This window comes from Erinaceus europaeus, chromosome 7, assembly GCF_950295315.1.
Source record: "Erinaceus europaeus chromosome 7, mEriEur2.1, whole genome shotgun sequence".
Taxonomy (NCBI): domain Eukaryota; kingdom Metazoa; phylum Chordata; class Mammalia; order Eulipotyphla; family Erinaceidae; genus Erinaceus; species Erinaceus europaeus.
Genome location: NC_080168.1, coordinates 59,118,280 through 59,130,633, shown reverse-complemented (window position 1 = coordinate 59,130,633; position 12,354 = coordinate 59,118,280). Strand labels below are relative to the sequence as shown.

The 12,354-nt window shown below is 43.4% G+C and overlaps 1 long non-coding RNA gene across 1 annotated transcript in view; it reads right to left on the bottom strand.

Moving 5' to 3' along the window:
• Positions 1-12,354, bottom strand: part of LOC132539422 (uncharacterized) — a 328,586-nt gene that overhangs the window by 143,266 nt on the left and 172,966 nt on the right. The gene's annotated exons all lie outside the window — the stretch shown is intronic.

The window sequence follows — 12,354 nt, the reverse complement described above, 5'->3', positions numbered from 1 at the left end:
ACCAGAACCAGGTGATATCTTCTCTGTATAGCATTCCAAAGAAGTATAGCTCTCGAGTTGTGTGGGGACTTGGAGAAAAGCTTATGGGAGAAGAAGGAGTGAAATCAGTACTCTGTGCTTTTTCTTCTTCCTTGCCGGTGTGGGTGTGGAGGTGAACCCTCAGAGTCTGTGGCTGTGGTGGGTGGGGCCACACTTCAGGGCCAGCAGTGGGTGAGCGTCTCTGAGGCAGGGGAGCTTAGGTCAGGCTTAGGAATTCCCCAGTAACTGTAATTAAATGCAGTCAGCAGCTTGGCAGCTTCATCCCACTGTTTTTTGAGGAGGTGCATGAACCCTGTGGGAAGAGGGAGCCACCAGAGTCCCCTCAGGCTCTCAGTGCACAAAGAGAGCAGTGACTGCTCTTGACCTTGACTTTCCAGCGGCTCTCTGCCTTTCTCCCCTGCCAGAGAGGCTGCCCTGTCTTGGGACTGAGCTGGTAGCCCTGTGCCAGAGAGCTGTTGTGGAGATTGGCAGAGAAGCCTACAAGTCTGCACTTCCTGGGACTGCTCTTTGTTTTGTTTTTTGAGTTTTGTTATGTCCTCTCTAAAGTTGTATGTCCTGTGTTCAGAGGCAGAGCACTCTGACCTCGTGATGCTTGACACACTGATAGTGGTTGAATACGTACATTATAATGTGCAAGGACTTGGGTTCAAGTCCTCAACCGCCACCTGTAGGGGGAAAGCTTTGCAAGTGGTGAAGCAGGGCTGCAGGTGTCCCTTTATCTCCCTCTTCCTCTCTTTCTCTCTCAATTTCTCTCTGTCTTGATCCAAAATAAATAAATACAAATAGAGTTTAAAAATAAAGGTGGGCCTTCTCTTCCCCTCAACCATATTTTCTGAGTCCTTGAAACCAGGTTGATACCATCCCACCAGTTCCTGCATAGCTTTGTTGAAAGCCCTAGAGACTTATCCAAAGGAATACCGAAGTTAAGAATCTGTAAACTCCTAAGTCAGAGACTCCAAATATTTGGGTCAAGCATGACAGTGTTTCTTTCGTATGTGTGGAAAGAGGATGCTCTGACTGTACAGTTGCTGTAGCCTTTTTCCTTTTCTTCCTGACATAAGAAAACGAATCTCATTGCCTTTACACTCCACCTAGGATTGTCTTTTGAATGTTCAAGATACATCCTAGAAGTGAAATTGAAACAAGTGCATGAGTGGAAAGTTCATCCCGACACTAGAACTCTACTTTGCAATAAGGAAAATTATATGCTTCCCTTTGCTTTCTTCCTGGTTTTTCTTTTTGGTGCTGCCATGTCCGATTCCTTCTAACACATAAGAAACATGTGACTTGTTAGAAATTGGCTTATAATTACCTACTATCATCTGTGTAATAGTCAAAGCCCATAAACTATAACCTTTCTAGAGCACAAGGGAAGAATTATATTTCACTTATGGCCACTCATTCATCTGCCTCTGCTGTGTTCTTATTGATTCCTTGAATCCATCCTGACCATGCTCTCCTGCTCATAAGGGGCAAAAAAAAAAAAAAAAAAAAAAAAAAAAAAAAATCAAGATGCAAAGTTTCTTGGCAGTACTATACAATCATATCTGAATGTATTGATCAGGTCTCCTTTTGTATCTAGGTAATTAGATTTTTTTTCTTCAGATATTCATCAGTTGACAAGGCACACACTTCACACCACACAAATCAGCATCCGTGAGATGTGATCTTATCCCAGGTGGGGAAGTCAAATCTCTCTTTGTTTTTCCTTGGAAAGCAAGAGAGATGAAGAATTGCAGCCAAACAAATAGCCAAAGTGGAAGCAAGGACATTATAGTTAGGGTTTTAAATATGAAGGAAGCACTGGCAATGGCCTTAGAAAGTCACCAAGCTGAGAGCATAGAGGCTGTTGTCTCTGAGACCAGTCCCAAGAATAGAAACTTTCCAAAACACTTTAAAGGAAGTATAATATCATATATCCACTATGTGGCTAATGAAGAAGAGACACCTGAGGCAGCAACATGAAGATCAGATTGTGAGATGCTTAAGAAAACAAAAACAAGAGCTTGTCTGCTTCTCCACTTGTACCCTCTCCAAATTGTGCTTCCTTAGTGTCTGGGTCTGGCTATGTGACCACAGCCTCTTTCCTGTCTCTCTTATCTGTTTCCTATCTCATTTTCGTCTCTTGGACAATATTTTTTTTCAAAATAAGATAGTCATCCACATCTATTTAATTATTTTTTGCCTCCAGGGTTTTTGCTGGGGCTCAGTATCTGCAGTATGAATTCACTGCTCCTGGGGCCATTTTTCCCATTTTGTTGCCCTTGTTGTTGTCATTATTATTGCTGTTGTCATTGCTGTTGTTGTTGGATAGGACAGAGAGAAATAGAGGAGGGGAAACAGATGGGGAGAGAAAGACAGACACCTGCCCATGAAGCAACCCCCTGCAAGTGGGGAGCCAGGGGCTCGAACCGGATCCTTAAGTCCTTGCGCTTTGTGCCATGTGTGCTTAACAGGATGTGCTACTGCCGATCCCCCACCCCTTCACATCTATTTTATTGTGATGAGGTAGGGATAACAGGAAGTGTAAACTTGAACCTTGACCTTCTATGACCTGGTCACTGTTTGTCTTGCATAGTAAAGAGCTGGAAGGCTTTTAGTCTTCCCCCATGAGACATGCAGTAAAGGCATTGTTGCTTAAGCAGACTTAAGTGCTTTTCCTCCCGTTTTCTAGTTCTCTCTCCTCTCTCTCTCTCTTTCTCTCTCTCTCTCTCTCTTTCACTCTCTCTCTCTTCCTCTCTCTCTCTCTCTTATTTGTGTCCACTGGAAAGAGAAAGATGAGCTGACTTGCTGGGGTTGAGGTGACAGGGGGTGGGGTGGGGGGGAGTGGCAGAGGATGCCTTAACTTTTTCTAGCTTGGCTCCCACTTTTGTCTGTCTTTCCTTCATGTGCCCTGTCACTTTAGAAGGGAAATCCTATCTGTTCCAAGTAGAATCTTTAGCATCAGCAAGATCTCTTACCAATGTAGCAATTGCAGCTGTTTCACATAAATGTACAATAGGAATGAATAGGCCTTGGAGAAGTCTGTTAACAGTGTGTACTGAAGTAGTAGAACCTTCTCATAGAGAGCTCAGTAGGCAAGAGCTACAAGAGGGTGCTCATTTTAATTTTTTTATTTTTATTTTTATGGGGGATGGAGGGGAGCCAAAGTCTCAAGTGTGTGCTGTTTCATCTCTCCCTGGCCACTTTTTCATTCCAATAGAGAGAGGGAGAGACACCACAGCAGTGGACCTTCCCTGGGTCCCGGGGCACTCTCATGTGGTGCCAGGCCTTGAACTTAACCAGTGAGCCCTCTCTAGAGCCCAAGGATGCTCCAGTTTAAGAATGTTTCTCCAGATGATTCCAACTTGCATGGGAGCAAGGAATCCATTTTCTTCTATCTCGTATTCAGTCTCAGGTTGCTGGGGCTCTTTCATATGCAGGCTACATAGACCCTCCTCCAAGACCTCCCCAACCCCTTTACTATGCTGGATTCAGGCTGAAGGTTATCGCTGGCCACCAGAAACCCTCGCAGGACCACTCCATCCAAAAGCTTGTCTAACTCTTTTAAAAATCTGGAATAGTACTAGAAGTCTAGTTGCCGCACAGCATACTTGCCTGAACATCTTTGAAAGAACAAGTTTCCCTCTAATCTCTTTTAGCACTGTACTGCTGCACATTACAGATTAATTGAAACGTGTGAAAGCTGGTTTCTGAAGAGCCAATTTGCAAATACTGGAGGTAAGCGGGAAATAGAGATATTCAGGTGTTTCTTTTTTCCTCCAGCAATAAAGTCTGACTCTCAGACCATGGGCATAATAATTCAGGAGATGGGGGTCGTGTGGTGGTGGGGGGGAAGAAAACTTTTAGATTAGACTAAAAAGGCGAAACCACCTTAGACACATCCGTGGAATTATTTCTTCCTAATAAAACCACGTTCCACTGGCAGGGACTGTGAAGGGGGAATCAGTGTTTTTTTTTTTTTCATGTCTTCTCTTTTTAGGGTTACATATAAAATGTAGCAGGTAAGAAAAAAAAAACACTTTAGTTGACTTCCAAAAGCAGTTATCTGTCACTGTTGGTTCTCCTGACTTGTTTCTCTCCACAGAATCTAAATGCACACTGTGTCAAGGGAGGAGGAGGTTTGCTGTAAAAACATATCTTTTTCTTTGGTTTGTTCATTTTAATTATGGCGGGTAGTGAGAAGGTTCAGTAAGTCTCAATTTCTCTACCTCCCTTACTTGGAGAAGATCTGGAATTATACCCTGTGAATAAAATGATTTTTTTAATAGCTCATGGAATCCTTTCTTTCTCTCTTCCTTTTTAACTTTTATTTTATTTATTCATGAAGAAGGTATGTGGAGAGAGAGAGAGAGAGAGAGAGAGAGAGAGAGGGAACTAGACATCACTCTGGTACATGTGCTGCCAGGGTGTTAACTTGGAACCTCATGCTTGAGAGTCCAATGCTATATCCATTGTGCCACCTCTCATACCACTGTAATCTACCCTTTTTTGTTTCAGTTTCCCAGCAACCTGTGAGTTACTCAATTCCTTTGCCTATTTCTCTTTTATTGTGTTCTCATGACCAGCTACCATTTTTTTTCCTTTCAGTTGAAAACTCATACTGCTCAATAAGAAAATGTACTTTAGAAATGCAGGATTATGCTGCCCAGGAGGTGGCACAGTGGCTAACATGCTGGATTTAGAAGCATGGGCTCCCGAGACCGATCCTTGGTATCCCATGTGCCAGAGTGTCGCTCTAGTTCTCTCTCTCTGTCATTAATAAATCCATATCTAGGGGGGTGGGTGGTAGGTAGCACAGTGGGTTAAGCGCACATGACATGAAGCTCAAGGACTAGCACAAGAAATCCGGTTCGAACCCCCGGCTCCCCACCTGCAGGGGCGTTGCTTCACAAGCAGTGAAGCAGGTTTGCAAGTGTCTGTCTTCCTCTCCCCCTCTCTGTCTTCCCTGCCTTTCGATTTCTCTCTGTCCTAACAACAAGAGCAATAACAATAAGGGCAACAAAATGGAAAAATGGCCTTCAGGTGCAGTGGATTCATAATGCAGGCACTGAGCCCCAGTGATAACCAATAAATAAATAAACAATCCATCTTCAAAAAATAGAAATACAAAATTATAAATGTGGTAAAATAGAAAGTAAGAAGACTAATGTTGCTTCTTATGCAGTGAAAGTTATGATCTACTGAGCAAAGTAAATTAGAAAAATGTAGCATTAATTTTATGTGATTAATGTGCATGAGCCTCCTTTACCCAACCATCAGTTTTTCCCTTTTTATAATGAGTCCATATCAATCAGGATTTATATATGTCCTAGAAAGACCTTAATAATTAAATTGCTAACAAGATTTCAAAACATTTAGCTGCCCGTTCTGCTCATATGGGTGACTTTGACAAGCCCAAGTGTGCTTTCTTGTCTAGAATTATTTAGATAATTGCTTCAAATTCCCATTTCCCTTGGGCTCTGATGGCCCAGTTCTGCCAGAAGAAGGGACATCAGGATGAGTGGCCTTGGCCCACTCCTTATTGTGCTTTTCTCCGCAGAAACTGAAGAAGGTGTGTTGTGCAGACCTCTGACTTCATCCTCTGACAGCAGCCTTTTGGGCTACAGCTATTTTAGGAATGGACTCTCCATTGCCTCATGTTAAATCTTCCTGGTGTTTAGCTGAATCATTTTTTGCAGAAAAGGCAGAGTCCTACTATAAATGTGGGCTCTTCTATCCTTTCCTCAGGCCATTTGAGGAAAACAGGTTTAATTTGCTTTCACCAGCTGTTATTAAGTCACAAACTCTAGTTTTTACTGGGGTCTGTTATTTTTACTTATTTAAGTCTTAAGCATCAAAAACAGACATCAAGATTCCAAAGGCATTAATTACTCAAGAATTTCTCCTAAGCAGAGAATAATTAAAGCCAGAGTCTATATTTTTGCTCAAAATTTTATTGTTGTAGACATACAGTCAGATTCTTGGTGATGTAAGGAACTAAAGATTCAGGATGATGGACTTGATTCTTGTCAAGTTCTTTGTAAGTAATCAGGAGGCCGTGGAGTGAAGTTGAGGTCACACCTAATCATGGCTAACATTTGTAATTCTATGATCAGTTTCTGGAACTTTGAAAATAAAAGTAAATGGATCCTTTTATACAGATAAAATACATTTTGTTTCTTCCTCAAGGGACAAGATTTCCAGGCATGAATTAAAAAAAAAAAAACACCTAGTTTTGATATTTGGGGAGTTTTTCAGAATGAACAATGTGATAAAAAGTTAGATCAGCCGGGAGTCAAGATTATATCTGTCTCAAGATAGATCTCAGTTGAGATTTCAGCCTTTGTGTGTGAAAGAGTTAGGGACAGTAAGGCAGGAGCATCATTTTTCATGTGTGAGCCCCTTTGCTGCCAGTTTCCCACAAGGTAGACTGCAGGCTTCCTAGGCAGTGATCCATCTTTCCTTCCTTCCTTCCTCCCACCCTTCCTTCCTTCCTTCCTCCCACCCTTCCTTCCTTCCTTCCTTCCTTCCTTCTTTTTTCTTTCTTTGTTTTTCTCTCTTTTTGTTTATTCTTTTTTTGCAGTTTTTTTTTAGTCATTTAATATTTATTTACAAAATTATAAGGTAATGGGGTATAATTCCACACCGTTTCCACCACAAGAGTTCTGTGTCCCCATTCCCCTCCATCAGAAACTGCAGTGGTTCTCACAAGGTCAAAGATATAGCCTGATTTTATGACTACTAAATATGTATTTACTCCCTACTTTTTCTTTTTTATATATTTTATTATTGACAATATTGATTTACAAAATTATAAGATAAGGGGTACAACTGCACATCTTTCCCATCACCAAAGTTCTGTGTCCCTATTCCCACCACTGGAAATTGTAATAGTTCTCTTAAGGTCACAAATATGGGTTTACTATTATTTCTATCTATATTTTTTATGTATTTGCCCCCCTCCCTTTTTATGGTCCTGCCTTCCCTTTCTAAGTCACAGCTACACCTACTACTACTTTGGAATGTCTTTTCTTTTCTCCTCTTCTCTCTCTGAGTCCTGATGGAATTGGAGCTCAGGGCCCTCTGGTTGTTTTCGCCTAACATTTATCTCCTCCTGGGAGAATGGTCCAAGATTCCTTTTGGGGTGCAGAAGGTGGGAATTTTGGCTTCTGTTGTAGGGAAATTGTGGGGATGTGGTTGAGCTTGGCAGGGCTTGACTTGAGGGGACATCCATCCTGTCAGTCTTTCTCTACTGAGAGGTAGAGTGAGGAGGGACACAACCCCCCAAGGTTTGCTTCATCTTATCAGACTCCCTGTCTCACAAAGCACCCTGCATTCCTGATACTATGGCCTGCTCCCTTATTATCTACATAATCATTGTTTTGCCTGAAAAATCCCCACCCATTCCATTCCTTTGATCTATCTTCTTTCTATCCTCAAGACCCTCCCTGCCTGCAGGGTATTATTAATCCTACCACTTAAAGCCCTCACAACGGTTGCTAAGGAAGTTCCTACCTTTCCCAGCCCATTTTGCCTTTCTCTGCCCCTTTCCAAGCCATGTCAAGCCATTTCCATTTCCGACTTGCCACTTCCGGGTCCGACTCTTAAAAGCCTTGGCTCTCTGATCAATAAAGAATTGAATCGCCTCACCACCATGAGCTCTGTTCCTGGGTCATCTCTCTTGCATCACTAAGTGCATAGCAGCTCAGGCTGGCTCCCGTTGCGATCTCTCCAGCCCAGAGAGTACGTGCCCAAGAAGAGGCACACCTACACTAGCCCACCATTCTGTGATTTCTTTTCTTCTGGACATGGATGCTGGCTGGTCAATCCATACCCCCAGCCCGTTTCTTTCATTCCCTAGTTGGGTAGGGCTCTAGAGAGATGAGGTTCCAGGACACATTAGTGAGGTCCTCTGCCCAGGAAGTCAGAATAAAATCATGATAGCATCTGCAACTAGGTGGCTGAAACAGCTGGGAACATTCTAGGCTGCACTCACTTCAGGACTGGTCTTTCTTAAGTAGCAGGATAGGATGACCCAGCTTCCCTTTGGAGAGTGGGGCAGTCTCTGTCATTGCTATTGTATAGTGAGGCAAGCTTCTGGAGTGGCCCACAGAATGGCTTATAATGACTTTCCGGATCTACCCCCATTTTTTTAGAGTTCGGGTCAAGGGGTGATAAAGATAAAAAGGGGCCTGGCAGTGGTACACCCACTTAAGTGCACATAGTACAAAGCCCAAGGACTCTTGCAAGGATCTCAGTTCAAGCACTGGGACCCCCACCTGTAAGGGGGACACTTCATAAATGGTAAAGCAGAGCTGCAGGTATCTTTCTGTCTTTCTCTCTCTCTGTCTCCCCTTTCCATCTTCAATTTTTTTTCCGTCCTATTGAATAAAGTGAAAAAAAATGGCCTTTAGGAGCAGTGGATTCATAGTGTTGGTACCAAGCTCCAGTGATAATCCTAGAGAACAAAAAAAGAAAGAAAGAAAAGGAAGGAAAGAAGGAAAAAAAAGAAACTTAAAGAAATGCTGTTTTGGGGGGTGGGCCAGAAGGTGACACACCTAGTAGAGCATACATGTTACAGTGTGCTAGGACCCACTGGGCTTAAACTTCATGAAGGTTGAAACAGTGCTGCAGGTGTCTCTTTTTCTCTCTCCCTCTCTCTTTATATTGATTTTGTTCTGTCTGTGTCAAATAAATAGATACCTATAATGAAACAAAGAAAGACATGCTGATCTAGAAACTACTGCCTTAAGGGAAGTTAATAGGACCCAATTGAGATGCATTTCAATGGCCTTAGCAAGTTTGGGTGTCATCTTATAGTTGGTATAATTTAGACAGTAACCAGTTTCTTCCTATCTAGATATTTGCATCACAGCTAGGCCGTTTGTTTCTGGGGACCTATGCATAGTAGTGGGAATACCACAAATCATGACATGTTTTTTGATATTTTTTTGTTTTATTATGACAAATTGACTTTCTGTGTAATATGTAACAATCTATTACTGTTCCATTTGATACATATTTTATATTCTTCTTTAACTTCCATCCTATTTAGAAATAAGTATTTTTAATTTCCAAATCTATGGGAATTTTAGTAACACCTTTATGTTGTGTATTTATTTATTTATTTTGCTTCCAGGGTTATTGCTAGGGCTTGGTGGCTGCACTACAAATCCACCACTCCTGAAGGCCATTTTTTCCCATTTTTTTGCCCTTATTGTTGTTACTGCTATTGTTATTGCTGTTGTTGTTGTTGGACAGGACAAAGAGAAATCGAGAGAGGAGGGGAAGACAGAGAGGGGGAGAGAAACATAGATGCCTGCCGGACCTGCTTCACTGCTTGTGATGTGACTCCCCTGCAGGTGGGCAGCCGGGGGCTTGAATCGGGATCCTTGTGCCAGTCCTTGCACTTCGTGTCATGTGCACTTAACCCATTGCACCACCACCCAGCCCCCCAGATAGAATCATAGTAGCATCTGCAATTCGATGTCTGAAAGGTAATAAGATGGAAAGCAAGACTAAATGTTTAATAAACAAGTACCAAAAAGAAATAGAAAAGGGGGCTGGGTGGTAGCGCACTGGGTTAAGCATACATAGTACAAAGTTCAAGGACCCACATGAGAATCCCAGTTCACTGGCAGTGAAGTAAGTCTGCAGGTGTCTGTCTTTCTCTCACCCTCTCTTAGCTCTCCCTCATTTTTCAATTTCTCTTTATCCTAGCCAATAAAATGTTGGGGGGGGTGGCCTTCAGGACCAGTGGATTTGTAGTGCAGGCACCAAGCCCCACTGATAACCCTGGAGGCAAGAAACAAACAAACAAAAAATGGAATAGAGCAGGTAAGAATAGGGACCTTAGGGTGGAAATAAGCTAGGAAGTCTATTTTGAGTATGTTTCTAGGGACCCATGTCTTTAGTAATCATTGTTTGAGCTTGATAGTAAACATGGAGGTAGACTAGAAAATGTTGTCTGGGAAGATGGTGTCAGAGTTGAGTATAGGGCTAGAAAGCTGGATTATGACAGAGAGTAGTTCTCAAACTTGAAGAAAATATAGAAATATAATTAACTGTTTACCACATTGGTCTGACCCAGGGTCCCCATATCTGATCATATTTGGCACAGGGGCCTGTGTAACCTCTGAGGCTCTGTCAGACTGAGTTCACAGTCCCTGGTCACAGATAAGGACATTCTAGGTTGCACTCATGGCAGGGTAGGATGACCCAACCTCCCTTCAGAGTCAGTGGAGTCAAGTGTCCACAGAACCACCAGAGGGCTTGCTCCCTCTCAGCTCTCTGCCCTGTGAGGGATGACTTAGGAAGCTCAAGTCTGCCCCCTGGGGGAAAAACCTTGCCAGCACCAGCACCTGGTGCCCTGCACCTACACACCCAGCCTGTCAGCCCCAGCCTGTCAGTCACATCCTGTCATTTTCAGCCTGTTAGCACCAGCCTGTTAGTCACATCCTGTCAGCCCCAGCCTATCAATCCCAATTGCCTTTCAGCCCCAGAGCCCCAGTCGGTCAACCCCAGCCTGTAAATCCCAGCCTATGAGTCCCATCCTGCCAACCCCAGCTTGTCAGCCTCATCCTGTTAGCTCCAGCCTGTAAATCCCAGCCTGTCAGTCACATCCTGTCATTTTCAGCCTGTCAGACCAAGCCTATTAATCCCAGATGCTTTTCAGCCCAGCATATCAATCCCAGCTGCCTGTCAGCCCCAGCCTGTCAGTCCCAGCTGCCTGTCAGCCCCAGCCTGTCAGCCCCAGTCTGTCAGTCACATCTTGTCATTTTCAGCCTATTAGCCCCAGCCTGTTAGTCACATCCTGTCAGCCCCAGCCTATCAATCCCAGTTGCCTTTCAGCCCCAGATTGAGCCCCAGCCTGTCAACCCCAGCCTGTCAGCCCCAGCCTGTCAGCCTGTCAGTCCCAGCTGCCTGTTAGTCCCAGCCTGTCAACCCCAGCCTGTCAGTCTCAGCCTGTCAACCCCAGCCTGTCAGCCCTGCCTGTCAATATCAGCTGCCTGTCATTTTCCAATAACACAGTGTCTGCTGTATCTTCCATAACCCAGGGTGTGTGAAGACACGCCACATATCTCGACCACATATTGTAATTTTTGTGGGTTAAACTCTCTCAATGGTCTTTGTTTCCACCTCCAGGCCTCTGTATATTGTTGACATTGAAAACAGCTTATGTTTCATAACAGAAAAGCAGTGAGTGATATTTTTTTCAGAGAGGGAAGGGTCAAGAACTTAAAGAAAGCTCAGGGGGAGGGCTCATGCCTTGGCATGCTAACAGCCCAGGTTGGTGGCCCCAAACCATGTGAGACTGCAGTGACACTGGGTGATGCTTTGAGGCCGGATTGTCTTTCCTGTTTCTCTCTGTCTCTGTCTAAAACAAGTTGGTCCAGAAGCAGTAAAATTGTGTGTGTGTGTGTGTGTGTGTGTGTGTGTGTGTGTAAACCCAGAAACCCAGTGCTGGAAAAAGAAAAGAGATAGTAAGAACCAGAATTAAAGAACATAAAAAGGAAAAAGAGGATTCAGGAGGAAGCTCAATGGGCAAGGTACACATTTTACCATGTACAAGTACCCAGGTTTGAGTCTCCAAGCCACCACATGGGAATACCACCCCAAGAAGAAGCTTCATGAGTGGTGAAGCAATGCACTGATGTCTCCCCTTTTATTTCTGTATCTCTCAGCCTCAGCCTATTTTCTTTTTATATTTTTTATTTATTTTCCCTTTTGTTGCCCTTGTTGCTTTTTTATTGTTGTTGTTGTAGTTATTGATGTCATTATTGTTGGATAGGACAGAGAGAAGTGGAGAGAGGAGGGGAAGACAGAGAGTGAGAGCGAAAGATAGACACTTGCAGACCTGCTTCACCACCTGTGAAGTGACTCCCCTGCAGGTGGTGAGCCGGGGGCTCGAACCGGGATCTTTATGCTGGTCCTTGTGGTTCACGCCACATGCGCCAATCTTCTTTTCTTTTTTTAAAGTTATTGTTATTTTTTTATTGCTGGCAGTATTATTGTTGAGGCTTGGTGCCTGCATGATAAATCCAATGCTCTTGGTTGCCATTTTTAAATTATTATTATTACTATTTAAATTTTTGATAGAGACAGAGAAGTTGAGATGGGGCAGGGGTTAGAGAGGGAGAAAGAGAGACATGTGGCCCATTTATGAAGCTCCTCCTCCCCCTCCCCACAGATGGGAACGGAGGTCTTGAGTCTAGGTCCTTGAGGATGGTAATGTGTTTGTTCTACTGGACACACCACCACCAGACCCTCTTCACTGTCTTTTACCTTCTTTCACCTCTGAATAAAAAAAATTTTTTTTAAAGAATACACCAG